This window comes from Culex pipiens, chromosome 3, assembly GCF_016801865.2.
Source record: "Culex pipiens pallens isolate TS chromosome 3, TS_CPP_V2, whole genome shotgun sequence".
Taxonomy (NCBI): domain Eukaryota; kingdom Metazoa; phylum Arthropoda; class Insecta; order Diptera; family Culicidae; genus Culex; species Culex pipiens.
The window spans coordinates 58984976-59000099 of record NC_068939.1 but is presented as its reverse complement, the minus strand read 5'-3'; positions in this window follow the sequence as shown (position 1 = coordinate 59000099).

Genomic DNA, 15124 nt, shown 5'->3' with positions numbered 1-15124 from the left:
AAAAATGGTTCAAAAAAGCACTTTTTAGGTGATAACTTAAAATGTTAGCATGTTAGCGGCCTACTATGTTCTGAAGAGTTGTGTATGACATAAAGTCACACATCTTTGCGAAAAACAGCAAAATGTTTTGAGCCTTTATTGAGGAGTTATAACCATTTTTAAGTGATTTTGAGCCTATTTTCAAGTTGCAATGTTTTCAAAATGGCGCATTTCGGCGCAAAACTGAACAATGCACATGAAAGTACACACTTTCAACTACATTTCCTGAAAATATCTCCGTGTCTATCTGTGTCTATTTTTCAATATCTCAATTTGAATTTGACGGTTTATAATAAATTTATTTATAATTTTTAAGTGGAATCTTATTGAAAACGTGGTAATAATCGGTAAATTGAAGGGTAAATTAATCGATTTTTATGGAAAATACATTGTTCATGCTTAAAATTATGATACACATTTTAAAATTATGAATTTAAACATGTTTAGCCCAAAAATAATGCAATTGAAAATTTTAAATAATTGTTCGTATTTAAAATTAAGTGTTTCCTTTTATATTTGGTCACTCTGGAAAGGTTGTCATATTTTTTCATAGACAAAGTAATTTCCATAAAAATCGATCAATTTACCTTTCAATTTACCGATTTTTACCTTGCATTCATCATGATTTCGAATAACATTTATAAATAAATTGATTAAAAATCGTCAAAATCAAATTGAGATATCTGAAAAAAGAAACCAAAAAACACGGAGATATTTTCAGAAAATGTAGTTGAAAGTGTGTACTTTCAGGTGCATTGTTCGGTTTTGCGCCAAAATGCGCCATTTTGAAAACATTTTGCTGTCTTCGGCAAAGATGTGTAATTTGATGTCATAAACAACTCTTCAGAACATAGTGGGCCGCTAACATGCTAACATTTTGAGTTATCACAAAAAAGTGCTTTTTGGGCATTTTTTGCAAAAATGGCGTATATCTCAAGTAGATTAAGAGCTACAAATTTGGCGTCTTCGACAAACCTTCATGAAATTTTCTCCTCTACAACTTTGCCGAAGACACCAAAGCCCTACAACGTTATCCAACAAAGTTAGTTTTTGGTTGACACCCTGGAAGGTTGTCACCCTGTATGTCAATAACTTCAAAAGATAGCCCTTATCAAGTACAACAACTCTTTCGAAGACACCATTGACGTCAAATAAAATAGTTATCAATTTATTCCACTTAATTTTGCCATTCCGAACACTGTGCAATGTATTCTTTAAAAAATACAATCGACTGTATGGTAGGGTAGTCATCAATGAGACACTTTTGGTTTTCAACTTTCGACGATTTTTCTATTTTTTTCATCATCATGTTTTAATGAGCTTTTTGTTGCATTATCTTTCTTTTAATGTGTTCTAACATTGACCAAAATATGAGATCGATCCGACATCTACAGCCAGAGTTATTCAACTGTCTCATTGTAGACGCACTTGGCAGGAACAATGAGACAGCTGGGGAACAATGAGACACTCTACGAAAATCAACATTTTTCTAGTAAAACATCATGTTTTTGTATTGTTCCATTGCAGGTGACTTGCCTTAAACATTTTAGAGCAATTTTGCCAACATGAAACTTTTATTAACAAAAGTTACACTTAAAAGTATTTAAATGTTGTAAAATCCATGTATTAATACCAAATAACTTAGTATTTTTGGTTAAATGAAGTTAAAACTCTATAAATATGCCAACAATCACTTTTAATTTTTTTTTTAATTTCCTTCGATTTTGAAAAGTTTAATGAAGAAAAATCAAAGTGTCTCATTGTTACCCATGGGCTGAAATGAGTGGGGAACAATGATACAGCCCTGCATTCTGGGTATATTCTAAATTTTGGCCAAATCTAATGAAAGGACATTGTAGCCCAACTCAATCCCTATGGAACGTCGAAAGAAATTTGAAGAAATATTAGTTTTGGTGTAAATGGCAGCCTACGAGCGAAAAAGTAATTTTTGTCCATAATTTACTTTTACACCCCAGAATCAAACATTTATGATTTACTTTTCAAGGGAGCGTCCATAACCAAACCCACTAATATGGCAGACGTGTATCCAGTAGACACACCTTTCCCCCAAATATGAGCCTGATTGGTTGAAACTACGACTTGTGAGAGCCATTTTATCATTGTTCCCCGTGTCTCATTGATGACTACTCTACCCTACAATTTTTTCAGGCATAATGCATATTCACACTTATAACAATTTGTATTCTATTTTTTGTTAAAAAATTTGATGACCACTTCTTCAATATAGATAGAATACCTTGAATTTGCATTAAACAATCAATCCCAACTATAATACGTATTAAATTTTCTTTAAATCAACCGAAACGAATAAGAAAACAATATATTTGAATGAATCATTGCAAATATCTCTTTAACTCTGTTATGTAAATTTTTGATCATTAAATTTTTTTTTTCTCAATGACAATCAGTTTTCCAAATTTATGAATTATATAGATAGAGTTTAAATTAAACGTTTCAGGAAAACTTCCAATTATCAACCCGCTACCCTAGAGCAAGCTGCAGATGTCTTAATTTCGAGCTTTCCCTTAACCTTCCTTTCGCACAGCATCCTTTCTCCTCAAAACCAGTCCTGTGTATGTTCATCCCGCAACCACCACCCACTCACACTAACCGTGGTAACCACTTTCTTCATGGTTCCCCGCCGGCCTATTCCGGTGGCGTTTTATGAAATGAAATAACTGTTATTATCAAGTCGTACAATTCACCAGCAGACGACAGAAAACATGACGACGACGGCGATTCAGGGGAAAACTCAAGTCAATTGTCGGTTTCGCGTTTTCTTGGCGATTTTCCACGGGATCGTTACGGCTACACGCGGAGTGGGTGGGCTTTAGGTTGTTGATGATCTAGACGGGAAAATGTTAGAAGGCGAACTATTACTCTTGTTTGGTAGATTGGTTGCAGTTTTGAATTGTATAAGACAATTCAGTTATTTTTTTATGATTGTTGTTTGTTGTTTCAGAATTCAGTACCGAGTATTAAATTAGGTTGTCATATATTTTGAAGATTTCATAATTTCTGACAATACAGTTCTATTTACATACAAAAATATTTAAATAATTCATGTGTCGTCTCAAATGCTTTTTTAAAATATATTGTTGAACTGAAGATAAAACAAAGTTAATCCTATTTTAACATACACTTTTAGACATAAACTTTGTTTAAGCTACGCAAAATATAATAAATAAAGAAGAATAAAAAGAGATGCAAATGTGACCATCATTTTACAGAAATTCCGCTTGTCATTCCCGAGCATAATGTCAATAAAATAGCGTAATTGCATCCCAGCTCTCCTTCCATCGTGGAAATATGTTTACTCCACGCAATAAAGCCACGTCCACGGAAGCGAAGGTTTTCTCAAATTGTCGGAATCCTCCAGTAATTGAAAAGGATAAAGTACTTAAACGAAACGCCGCACCCAAGCCGGAGGACGAAAGTACGAAACAACTTTTCCGCTGTCCAACCGGCTCTAGTAGACCGTCGTCATACTAATTCCTGCTCCTCCCCCGCACCGCTCATATAAGTCGAGATCCCTTAAGGTGGTTGGGAGGTGGCTGGTGGCAACTTGTCTTCTTAGTCGCACCCTGCCGAGCATATTTTTCCGCAATTCATTTTCCCCGTTTTCCCACACAGGTTTTCCCGGATTCCGCTTTACGCTTCCCTCTGTCTGCCTGCTCTGCGCCATCCAATTATCGGATTATTGTGGCGGCTTAGTCGAGCTTTTCCTCCTGTGGTTTTTTATTCTGTTTTACTCTGTAAAGCTGTGGTTTGGTGGGCTGAGGATTGAGAAGCTTGTCGACTGGAGGTTTACTACTATCGCTGTTTTTTTTTTTTTGCATGGAAAATTGAAGATAATATCATTATTATATTATATCATATTATGATATGTTTGGTATGTAAATTTTACTGAAAAAGCTAAAATGTATTTTAAACTAAATAGCGAAAAAACAAAAAAAAATACATGAAAGTTGTTCTCTGCGATTTCGCAAATCGACTTATCTTATCTTATCCATACAAGGCTCCATACAATTTTGGGGGCTGGTCATACAAAAAGGAATGTAAATGGATGAAATTATATATCTTGAGACAAGAATTTTCTGATCGATTTGGTGATTTCGTTATAAAGTTATGATTAGTACTATTTACAAAAAAAAAATAGGTACACGGAAAAATATTTTTATTTAGCTTTTTTCACAAAGGCCGTTGCAAATATTTTTTGAAGCTTATATCCCTTGGCATAAACATTTTACACCAGCCCAATTTTATAAATTTTTGATGAAAATTAAATTTTTCGTGAACAAAAACTTTGTAATTTCACAAAAATTTCAAATATTTTCAGTTGAGCCCCTTATCAAGTTAAATATGATTTTTAATAAATATTTGAAGTTTTTAGCTAACTTTTTTTTGCCCCCAGATTTTTCAGGGTGATTTGAAGTGGAGAGGGTGACATAAACTTTGAAAAATATTTGAAATGGCCCGAAAGTAAGAATTCCAAAATTCGTATTTTAAACTTTGACATTTTTAGGGAACATAAAAAGACATCATCTGAGCTATAGTGCGTGCTGGTGCAAAATCTTTATTAAGGAATTATGATTTTTGCTTGCTGGTGCAAAATCTGATTAAGGAATTATGATTTTTATAGCTAGCTTTAGATACACATTTTTGATTTCTTTTCTCTTTGGCATAAAAAAAATTACTTCTTGAAAGAATACAGCCTCACAAAGAATTCGAATCGATGAATATGAGTTACCGTAAACTGGGGTCAATCGGGATACATGGGGCGAATTGGGACAGCAGTTTTAACCATGTTGGAGCAAAATATTTTGATTTTTCTGGTTGGTTTCGGATAGAACAGACTCAGACCAACAAAATGTGTACATCCATTTCCAAATTTAAAAGCTTTAAGTGCTTTAAAAACGGCTGTCCCTATTCAGACTGTAGTCCCGATTCGCCCCAGATTACGGTATCCAAAGTGTATCCTAATTAGCCTGTAGTTTTCAACTGACTATTTCTTGGAACTTTTGGTCCGATTTTCAATGTAAAAAATGTAACTTTTGGGAAATTTTCTGATTTTTTCAATAAAAATATTAAAAATCAATAATCTGGTCTGATTTATACGTAATAGGAAAATTATCTATTTGTAGACCTTTTCAAAAACAAAGCTAGATTTTAATGTTTTAAAATCATTTTTTTTATATTTTTTTTCCTGCAAAAAAATTTTTGCTTAGAAAAAAAATCTATGTTAAATCGCATGCAAAATCATGAACATTAGGACGTCAAGAAAATTTAAAGTTTTCCCCTGGCTCGATTCCCAGGGGACCTAACTGTACAAATTTTGAGCTAAATCGTCAAGGTTAATGTCGCAATTGATTTTGAAGTTTGTATGGAAAAATGCGCAAAAATTTATGGGTATCAAACGAAGCTAAATTTCACCTCTATTAGAGCTTTTTGATAAATACCTAAACTTTCACAAAATGCCGTATTTTTTAAAAATACTAAAATTTTCATAATTTACAATCTGGATCTCAAACGAAATTTTGCATGCATTTTCACTGTTTTAGATTTTTTTGAATAAAATTTTAAAATTCTCACAAAACACCGTATTTTTTAGAAATTACTAAATTTTTTTATCATTTTGATTTGAAATTTTGCATGCATTTTCCCTCAAATTTTTATAATTTGTAATACGGATATCAAAACCAAAGCAATCCTCTTTAACGACCCCCGGGTCTTTTGTGTCTATATTGCAAGTTTCTGCTCATTTCTAGGCATCCGAAGGTTATGTGTGGTGAGTCACCCAAAACCTCTTTTACGCAAATGGTCTGACGTTTTACTTCCCCATCCGATAGAAGGCCAGGAGGAAAAGGCGGGTATCGAACCCGCGCCCCATAGCAACTTAGGGATCGGCAGCCGAAGACGCTAACCACCGCGCCACGAGGCCCAGCCATCAGTCGGATATCAGAAGTAATGAAAATCAAAAGCATTAAAAGGATCGAAGTAGTCTACAATCGGAGAAAGACGTCAAATTTTTTCACTGCTGCTTTTTTCCATGAATTTTCGTTCCAAAAAATTAAAAGTGGTTCCGGAACTAATCAGTGCAGTGGTCAATGGTGTTGTTCGTGATGGAATTGCTCAAGTAGTGGTTCCAGTCAACCGGACGAAGCAGTTCGCGCCGCAAACGGCCAAGCTGTACCGATCGGCGTTCATGCTGCGACAAAAGATGCTGATTGCCATCCAGAACTTTGAGAACGCATGATCGAGCTGATCGGACCCAACTGGCAAATCTTCTACCAGAAGTGCTAAACTATCATCAGGACTTCCTGGACCAGTTTATCAAAAATTGCATGCTGACTGATCCGGACCTGCTCAAGAACATCATCAACCTGTGCAACATTTGGTGCTTCTTCCGGTTATCACCACGGTCAGCTTTCCCCAGCAGCAACAGGAGAAGCAATTCGTCGTTGGAAGCGATTCAAATCCTAAAACTGAGAATCTTTACATTGGAAGCCGGAAGTGAAGTTCGTGTTTCAAAATTTCTTGAAAAATGAAATGGACCAGGATCCGATTCCAAATTTGGTGAGCCCGTTCTTTTTTTCAACACAAACACTTTATCACTTATTCTATCATACTCTCATAACAATCAAGACAAATACGCCAATCTTATTATATACGCGGTAGGGTGTTCCCTCGGTCGTTCGCTGTGAGTTGTGGATTGCCTGCTTCTCTAATGAAGGTTCGACTGAGGGGTATGCTTATTAATTTCTCGTCGCTCCATACCCTCAGTGACGTGATGGGAGCAAGGGCGTCTATGCGAAGTGTCCCTACACCCGCTACAAATTTCCTGCGCTTGGGATCGGCAGTTATCAAAATTTGCAAATCGTAAAAATTCATTGTCGCAGATAGGGCGTGTCGTGATCGGGGACTTTCTTTTATAATAAAAACACAGATATTTTGCAATTAACAAACAACACGTCTTATTCCACAGAAATTAACCACAAAACTGATTTGACAATCTTCATTCTCTCTTTCGCCAGCCGCGCGCATCTCGTTGTTTTCTCGCTTGTTGTTCTCTCTCGCAGCTCGCTAGCGCGCTCTCGCACTCCATCCGCAATCAGCTAACAAGGCAATATTCATGAAGGTGCGCACTTTTTGTTGCGCTCTTAACTATTATTTATGATTTATATCAATGTTATAATAAATACTCATTTAATAATTTATTACATATTCAATCCTGCAACCCATAATCCCTACATTCTCCCTCTTTTCTACTCTCAAGATGACGAATATCAATCATAATTCCTAACAGAAAAATTGCATGAATGCTAAATTAATCAATGTTTTTTTAAAATTTCCTAAAAGATTTTCGTCGGGTTCCTCGACTTTGTTTTCATGCTGATCTAAATACGAAAGCGCAGTCTTCGAAATGTTTCATCTATGTTGTCCAAGAGACTGACATCCGATCGCAGGAGTTGTAGAAAATGGAATGCACTGATGAGGTTGAAAATTTAAAACACCTGAAAATATAAGAAAAAGAAAAAAAACGAGGAGAAAAACAAAAACCACAAATATTTCTCAAATAAACGCAGGTTTATCAATTTTTTTATGCAATACGAGATTAGTGATTGTTTACCTGATTTTCTTTAAATTTTATGTAATTTAAAATTAAAAAGCAAATTTTACAAACATTGCTGAAACAACACAACACGATTTAAAAAAATAATAATTCAAATTCAAAAGCAATTTTTTTTTAAACATTTCGAATTAAATGGAATCAAATTATTTTTCTTTATTATCATTTTGTGAATATGAAATATAAAACAATGTGTTCTAAATTCAAAAATCTAACATGTTGCTGACTTAAATAACAAATGAAGCATAATCCTGGCGTTTTTAAAGTTTTAAATTCATGTGTACCATATAAAACAAAGAATAAATATTTCTAAAAATATATACAATGTGGTAATTTATTTAATTTATTTAAAAAAAAAATCTGAAACAAAAACTATGACAGGCACAGATATTGTTTTTACTCAAATTTACACTTTGAATTTATGTGCGCCCGCCACGGAGTTCAAATCGATCAGCCCAGTGCCACGTCCGATTGATCCACCAGACGGGACTTGAAGTTAAACATAAACTGATTTTAATATTAAATGCAGTCGTGACGAAAAGTATATGTTTGTAATTAATACCCAAAAACACCCAAAATGGATCTACAAGCAAGCTTATTCCTTCCTCATTTTCAATATTTTTATCTGTACTTTTCTGTAATTTATTCCCAACCAAGCTGTACAGCTAAAACAAACAACTTTTTTTTTTATATAAAGGCTAATATGGAAATCGGAAGGAAAGGAAGGCTTTACGAACAGCAGAACAAAGGAGAGGGAGCGTTTTCTTGGGGCTTTTCTTCACCCTATCTGGCTTGCTTTCGCTTCTACTGCTGCCCATTTGATTTTTTTCTTGACCGGTTCCTTCTGATGTACACACACCGCTTAACATTGTATCAAAAATTACCGCATTTTAACTAATTTTGAAACTGTTAATAAATCATGGCAAAAATTACTAAAATGCAAAATCAGTAATATTTTTAAAGAATTTGTTTTCATCAGTACCGGTACACTTTCATAAAATAAAAAATAGTCCGTATTTCAGTTTAGGATGATTTCTTAAAAAGCAATCTCAATAAATGAAGCAAATTGCAAAAATAAGATAAATAATTCAATTAATGCTCAAAATGTGCTTTGCTGCACAAAATACATTTTTTTATAAAAAAATAAAATCAAATGTTGTTTATTCTTGCCACAAAAGCTTTCTTAAATTTTTTTTTACCGATTTAACGATTTTGTTCTGTAAATGCATGGTAGTATCAAGATTTTTCAACTTTTATATTAAAAATTTTGAACTTTCTATTAATATTCACTTACGCGATCTTTTAACCAAACAAACGATAGTTTTTACCGAATAGTTTTTTTTTCTCTGTTGTGTCTACTTAATAATATTTTTGTTTATCTTGAAACAAAACATAGTTCAGAAAATATTATTCTAATGAATAATTTGATTTTTTTCTTGACCGGTTCCTTCTGATGTACACACACCGCTTAACATTGTATCAAAAATTACCGCATTTTAACTAATTTTGAAACTGTTAATAAATCATGGCAAAAATTACTAAAATGCAAAATCAGTAATATTTTTAAAGAATTTGTTTTCATCAGTACCGGTACACTTTCATAAAATAAAAAATAGTCCGTATTTCAGTTTAGGATGATTTCTTAAAAAGCAATCTCAATAAATGAAGCAAATTGCAAAAATAAGATAAATAATTCAATTAATGCTCAAAATGTGCTTTGCTGCACAAAATACATTTTTTTATAAAAAAATAAAATCAAATGTTGTTTATTCTTGCCACAAAAGCTTTCTTAAATTTTTTTTTTACCGATTTAACGATTTTGTTCTGTAAATGCATGGTAGTATCAAGATTTTTCAACTTTTATATTAAAAATTTTGAACTTTCTATTAATATTCACTTACGCGATCTTTTAACCAAACAAACGATAGTTTTTACCGAATAGTTTTTTTTTCTCTGTTGTGTCTACTTAATAATATTTTTGTTTATCTTGAAACAAAACATAGTTCAGAAAATATTATTCTAATGAATAAAACAAAATCATGTGGTAAATTGTTGCAATAAAAATAAAATATATAAATTGAAATAAATGCCGTTCCGCTATATTCGATTTCTATTATATGTCAAATTAATTTTCTCTTCAAATTGTATTTAAAGTAGCTAAAGGAATGGATTCAAGCACTTTTGATATTACCGTAGATTAGATTATTTAATGTTACATTTAATCATGATCCAAACAATGTTTAAGGTCATTTTATTTATAAATACCTTCAAAATTTACTGTGCTTATCAGATAACAACAAAAAAAATATTTTGTTCAATTATTCTTGTAATGCATAGATGTATAGATTGCAATCTGACTACTTTCTCAAAGGGTTCCAGCTCAGGCGAAACATTTTTCAAACTACCACCGCAGAGGTCTGTCAGGCTCCAACACGGTGGAGACAATATCCTAACCATAAATTCCTTCAAAACGTATCTTGCTTACCTAAAAACAGCTGAAAGATTTTTTTAATGTTTTATTTTTAAATATTTGGTTTTATTTTTCTCGTAATGTAAAATGGGTTCCAAGCAACTTTGATATATTACTTGAGTAGATTGTTCACAGAAACTTATTTTTTATAATCACGATCTTTACGATCCCTGTCAATGGTTTCTTTTCTTATTTAAAATTTTAACTTTTTCTTTGCTGATAAACTCCTGTTATGTAATTTGAAAAAGTTTGGTTTCATAATTAAGTACAATCGATTAAAGAACCCCAAAGTGTCTTTAATTTATTTTAAAATAATGTTTCTTTTAATTTAATTTTGATATATTTACTTTACTAAAATTCTGAAAGTGTTTTTTTAACTCAATAAAATGATACATTGTTAAAATATAATTTCTATCGAAATTAATGAATGATTTTGAACTATTTTGATACAAATCACAGATATTGCATTGAAAAATAAAAATTAATATAATAAATATAAATGTTTCCTAGTTTTTTTTTAATTATGTTTTTTTTTTCGTTGCTCAAATTGTCACTCATACTTCTCAATTCTAGATTAAATTTTCAAAACAACCTATCCCTCATAGGTTTCCTATGCAGATAGGGCCTTTTGAAAATTTAATCGAGAATTCAAAATTAATATTTAAATATTTGTATTATTTTCTCTTGTGACGCAACGCTCTCACACTTTAAATTATATTTTAAGAATTTCTGATGATTGATCATTCCTTTATTTATTATTTAAAAATGCATCAAATTAATTATTAAGTGAATTATTTTACCTTTTTTAACTAATAATGTAATGTTCATGTTAACGATTACTTAAATTTTTACTTCCCTGTGAAATAATGTTGGGTTTCAAGCAACTTTTGTATCACAGCTGAGTAAATCGATTTAAGTAACAATTAACCATAACTACTATCAATATGGAATACTTAATCATTAACGTCTTTCAATTTAGAGGTTTATCTTTCAAGAGAGGACAACTCCAGTGTTAGATAAAGTGACAACCGTTTTAGTCCTATTCGATGAATTTAAAATCATTTTTTTAGGTAGTTCACAGACATAACTCTAAAATACATATTGCTTTATCTGTGGATACCAAAAAGTGCTCACTTTCACAGTTAAATTTATTTTTTTACAAATTTCCCGGGAAATCCCGGGAATTCCCGGGAAATTTGAAATTTATCGAAAATTGATCTTATCCTGCTTCTGATTGATATTTTGCAACAAAATTGTATAGAACTGCAACTTTAATGTTCAAAATGAGTGTAGGGGCCAATTAATGGCTTGACTGCTTATAAAAATCATACAACTTAGTAAAAAAAATAAAATTTTCTTATTATATCAATTGATTTTTTTTTGTTAAGAAGTATTATTTTTTTAAATAAAATATTGAATCAGTGAGTAAAATCCATGCTTCTTAACCATAAAAATGCTTTTAAATTTGTCTCTGTTACCATTTCAAATGAATATGTTTAAGAATAACGTTGACTCATAAAACAAACAAAAAATAAAAGCATGCAGAAATTATGTTTTTCATGGCAAATAACTTGTTCTAGACCGTAATTTTATCAACAAAACTCATTTTAAGGATTTTTAGGCAAAATTTTGACTTTTTATCAATTTCACCAAAAATTTATAGGTATATTGTTAAAAAACTTATAAACTATGTTAAGTAAAATTTACACATTGATTTTCTTTTTCTTCTTAAAAACTTATCAGCAACCTTAGTGATTGTGTAAAATTTGAACACATTAAATCTGATTTTAACAACAAATATTTTGTACAAAGTCACCCCAATATGCTAAATACAATTTTCAACGCCACTAGTTTTCAAATACTATTGAAAAACATTTTTTCCAACAATAGTGCATGGACCTTGTGTGGCCTACCCCAGTACATGTTTTACAAAATAATAATCTTGAGACAAACCTTACCAGTTGGAAAAAAAAATATAAAAACAGAATAAAATCCTATCATAGATTAAAATGAATAAAATTAAGTTAGGTTCTCTCATTAATATTTTTTCAAATTAAAAAAAAATTAGGACCAAAAAGTAAGGAAAATGTATACTTCCGCTTGAATTTCGGGAATTCCCGGGTGTCGTGATCGGGGACTTTCTTTTATAATAAAAACACAGATATTTTGCAATTAACAAACAACACGTCTTATTCCACAGAAATTAACCACAAAACTGATTTGACAATCTTCATTCTCTCTTTCGCCAGCCGCGCGCATCTCGTTGTTTTCTCGCTTGTTGTTCTCTCTCGCAGCTCGCTAGCGCGCTCTCGCACTCCATCCGCAATCAGCTAACAAGGCAATATTCATGAAGGTGCGCACTTTTTGTTGCGCTCTTAACTATTATTTATGATTTATATCAATGTTATAATAAATACTCATTTAATAATTTATTACATATTCAATCCTGCAACCCATAATCCCTACAGGGCGGAAGTGCGAAGTGTCCCTACACCCGCTACAAATTTCCTGCGCTTGGGATCGGCAGTTATCAAAATTTGCAAATCGTAAAAATTCATTGTCGCAGATAGGGCAGAATTTGAAGAATGCGTGAATGAGCACAAAATGTTGCAGAGATATTGCCTGTGACCATTCGAAATGTTAGTGCCGCAATTGTGGAAAGAGAGAGAGCGAAAACGAACGTAGACGCGGATGTGGCGTGAGAGTGCAGCTGATGAACTTCGGGATGAACTCGCGCGGCGTGGTTGAGGGAAATTGAGAGAGTTACGAGTGTGTTTGTTCGCTTGTGGACCGATTGTGTCGGGACTGGCCTTCGGGTTTCGGGATTCAGAAGAGTTCTTCAGTCTCGCGTTTAATCCTGAAGCGAGCGGTTGAGTTTTATGTGGTGGGTGGTGGGACCATAAAACGAATCGAAGGTTCGCTCCCGCGTGTGGCAAAATGTAGCCAGAGTTACGACATTCATCACCTCCGTGTAAGCACGAGAGCAAGCAGCAGTCAAGTGCTCAGTGCTCCATCGTTTTTTCGATTTTTCGCCGTGAATTACCGTGATTACCCACGAGTTTGCTCCTGCAGCATGCCACGGCCGGCCGTGGCCGTGGCAGTTCGAGTGCGGCCTCGAAAAACCCGCGAAGTTCGTCTACCGGCCGTGTGCAAAAAGGTAAACAAACCAACGCCGTGTCGACCGCCATCGCGCAGGGGAGCGTGAGCGCAGAAGGCATCGACAAAAAGTATCTTCATCCCGGATATGTTCCGAGATCACCAGTGCGAACCCGTTCAGGTACTTCCGGTGCCACGACCAACACGTCAACATCCGCCAACATTCCCATCAGGAACGAGTTCCAGATGCTGAGTGACGACGAAGAAAGCAACAACAACAACACCGACGGTAGCAGCACTACCGACGACGACGACGATCGTCGTGCACGGAAAAAAGTGCCGACGCCAAAAACGAACAATTCTCCAAAGGAACGTAGACCACCTCCAATTTTTGTTTTGGACACGTTGGTGGACGATATTGACGAGTTGCTGGAAGGCCTCGGATATTGTCTGAAAATCGGTAAGTCGTCAGTGCAAGTCTACACATTTGACAACAAGAACTTCGACCTGGTTGTGGAGAAATTGAAGAGTAAAAACTTCAAATTCTACACATTCGACCCCGTGCAGAAGACAGCCGCTAAGGTCGTCTTGCAGGGGTACCAAGACCGCCCGATCTCCGACCTCAAGAAGGACCTCTCGGGTGCTGGAATAACGCCGCGTGACATAAAAGTCCTCTCGCGGAAGACAACAGTCACAGGTACACACACACTGTACCTGTTGTACTTCGACCGCGGCACCGTCAAGATTCAAGACCTGCGACGAACTAAGGCGTTGGACGGGTTTTGGGTAAACTGGCGGTTCTACTCAAAGAACCCGTCGGACGCAGCACAATGCCACCGTTGCCAGAAATTCGGCCACGGCTCGCGGAACTGCAACCTCCCGCCCCGCTGTGTGAAGTGCGGTGAAACACACCTCTCTGAGGCGTGTGCACTGCCGTGCTAGGCGGATCTGGGGGACAAGGCAGAGCAAACCAAGGCGCGCATCAAGTGCGCCAACTGTGGAGGAAACCATACCAGCAACTACCGTGGATGAAGTGCACGAAAAAATTACCTCGAGGAGCAGGAAAAGAGGAAGAAGAAAGCAGCAGCGTCCCACCCTCCTCAGCGAAGTACGAGCGTAACCGTGCCGGCTGCTGGGCAGCGTACGGTTCCCGCGGACAACTCAGCATTCCCCCCTGACTGGGGGCGATCGTTTTCCAGCGTGGTTGCTGCCGGTAGCGGCGATGCGGCCCAGCAAGAAGTCACCAGGGAAGATCACCCTGCCAGAGTTCTTTGCTCTCGCGGGGGAGATGATGTCGAGGTTTCGGACATGCCGTATTAAGGCGGAGCAATTTCTAGCCCTTGGTGAGTTGATGATCAAGCACATCTACAAAGGATAAAATACTGTGATTTAGTTATAAGCTTTTTCTCTTTCTTTCCCCTTTCCTTTGCAATTTTAGCAAGTTTTTTTTTTAATTTTTCTTGCTCTTGTTAGTGCCATAGTTATAGAAATAATTGTTCCAAAATGGATTATGATGCAACACACAGCTGAAAGGAACTCCAAAACTCTGTTATGAATTGAAAAAGAACTGATTGTATCTTGATTATTCACCAATAAAACCGAATTGAAATTGAATTGAAATCGTAATAATTTAAGTATTTAAAAAAAACTGTTTTTTGTGAAAATTGTAGTATTTCACAAAAAACTCTAATAAAAGGGAAAAAAGCATACAAAATTGTGTCCTGTTTTTTACCGTTGTAGATAAAAATTTACATAGGGCTTTAGTACCCAATTTCGCTTCGCCTGATACCCATACAGCTAATCATGAAAATTTGCGTATTTTATACAAAAAACTGTTTTTTTTGCGAAAATAATATTTTTTCAAAAAC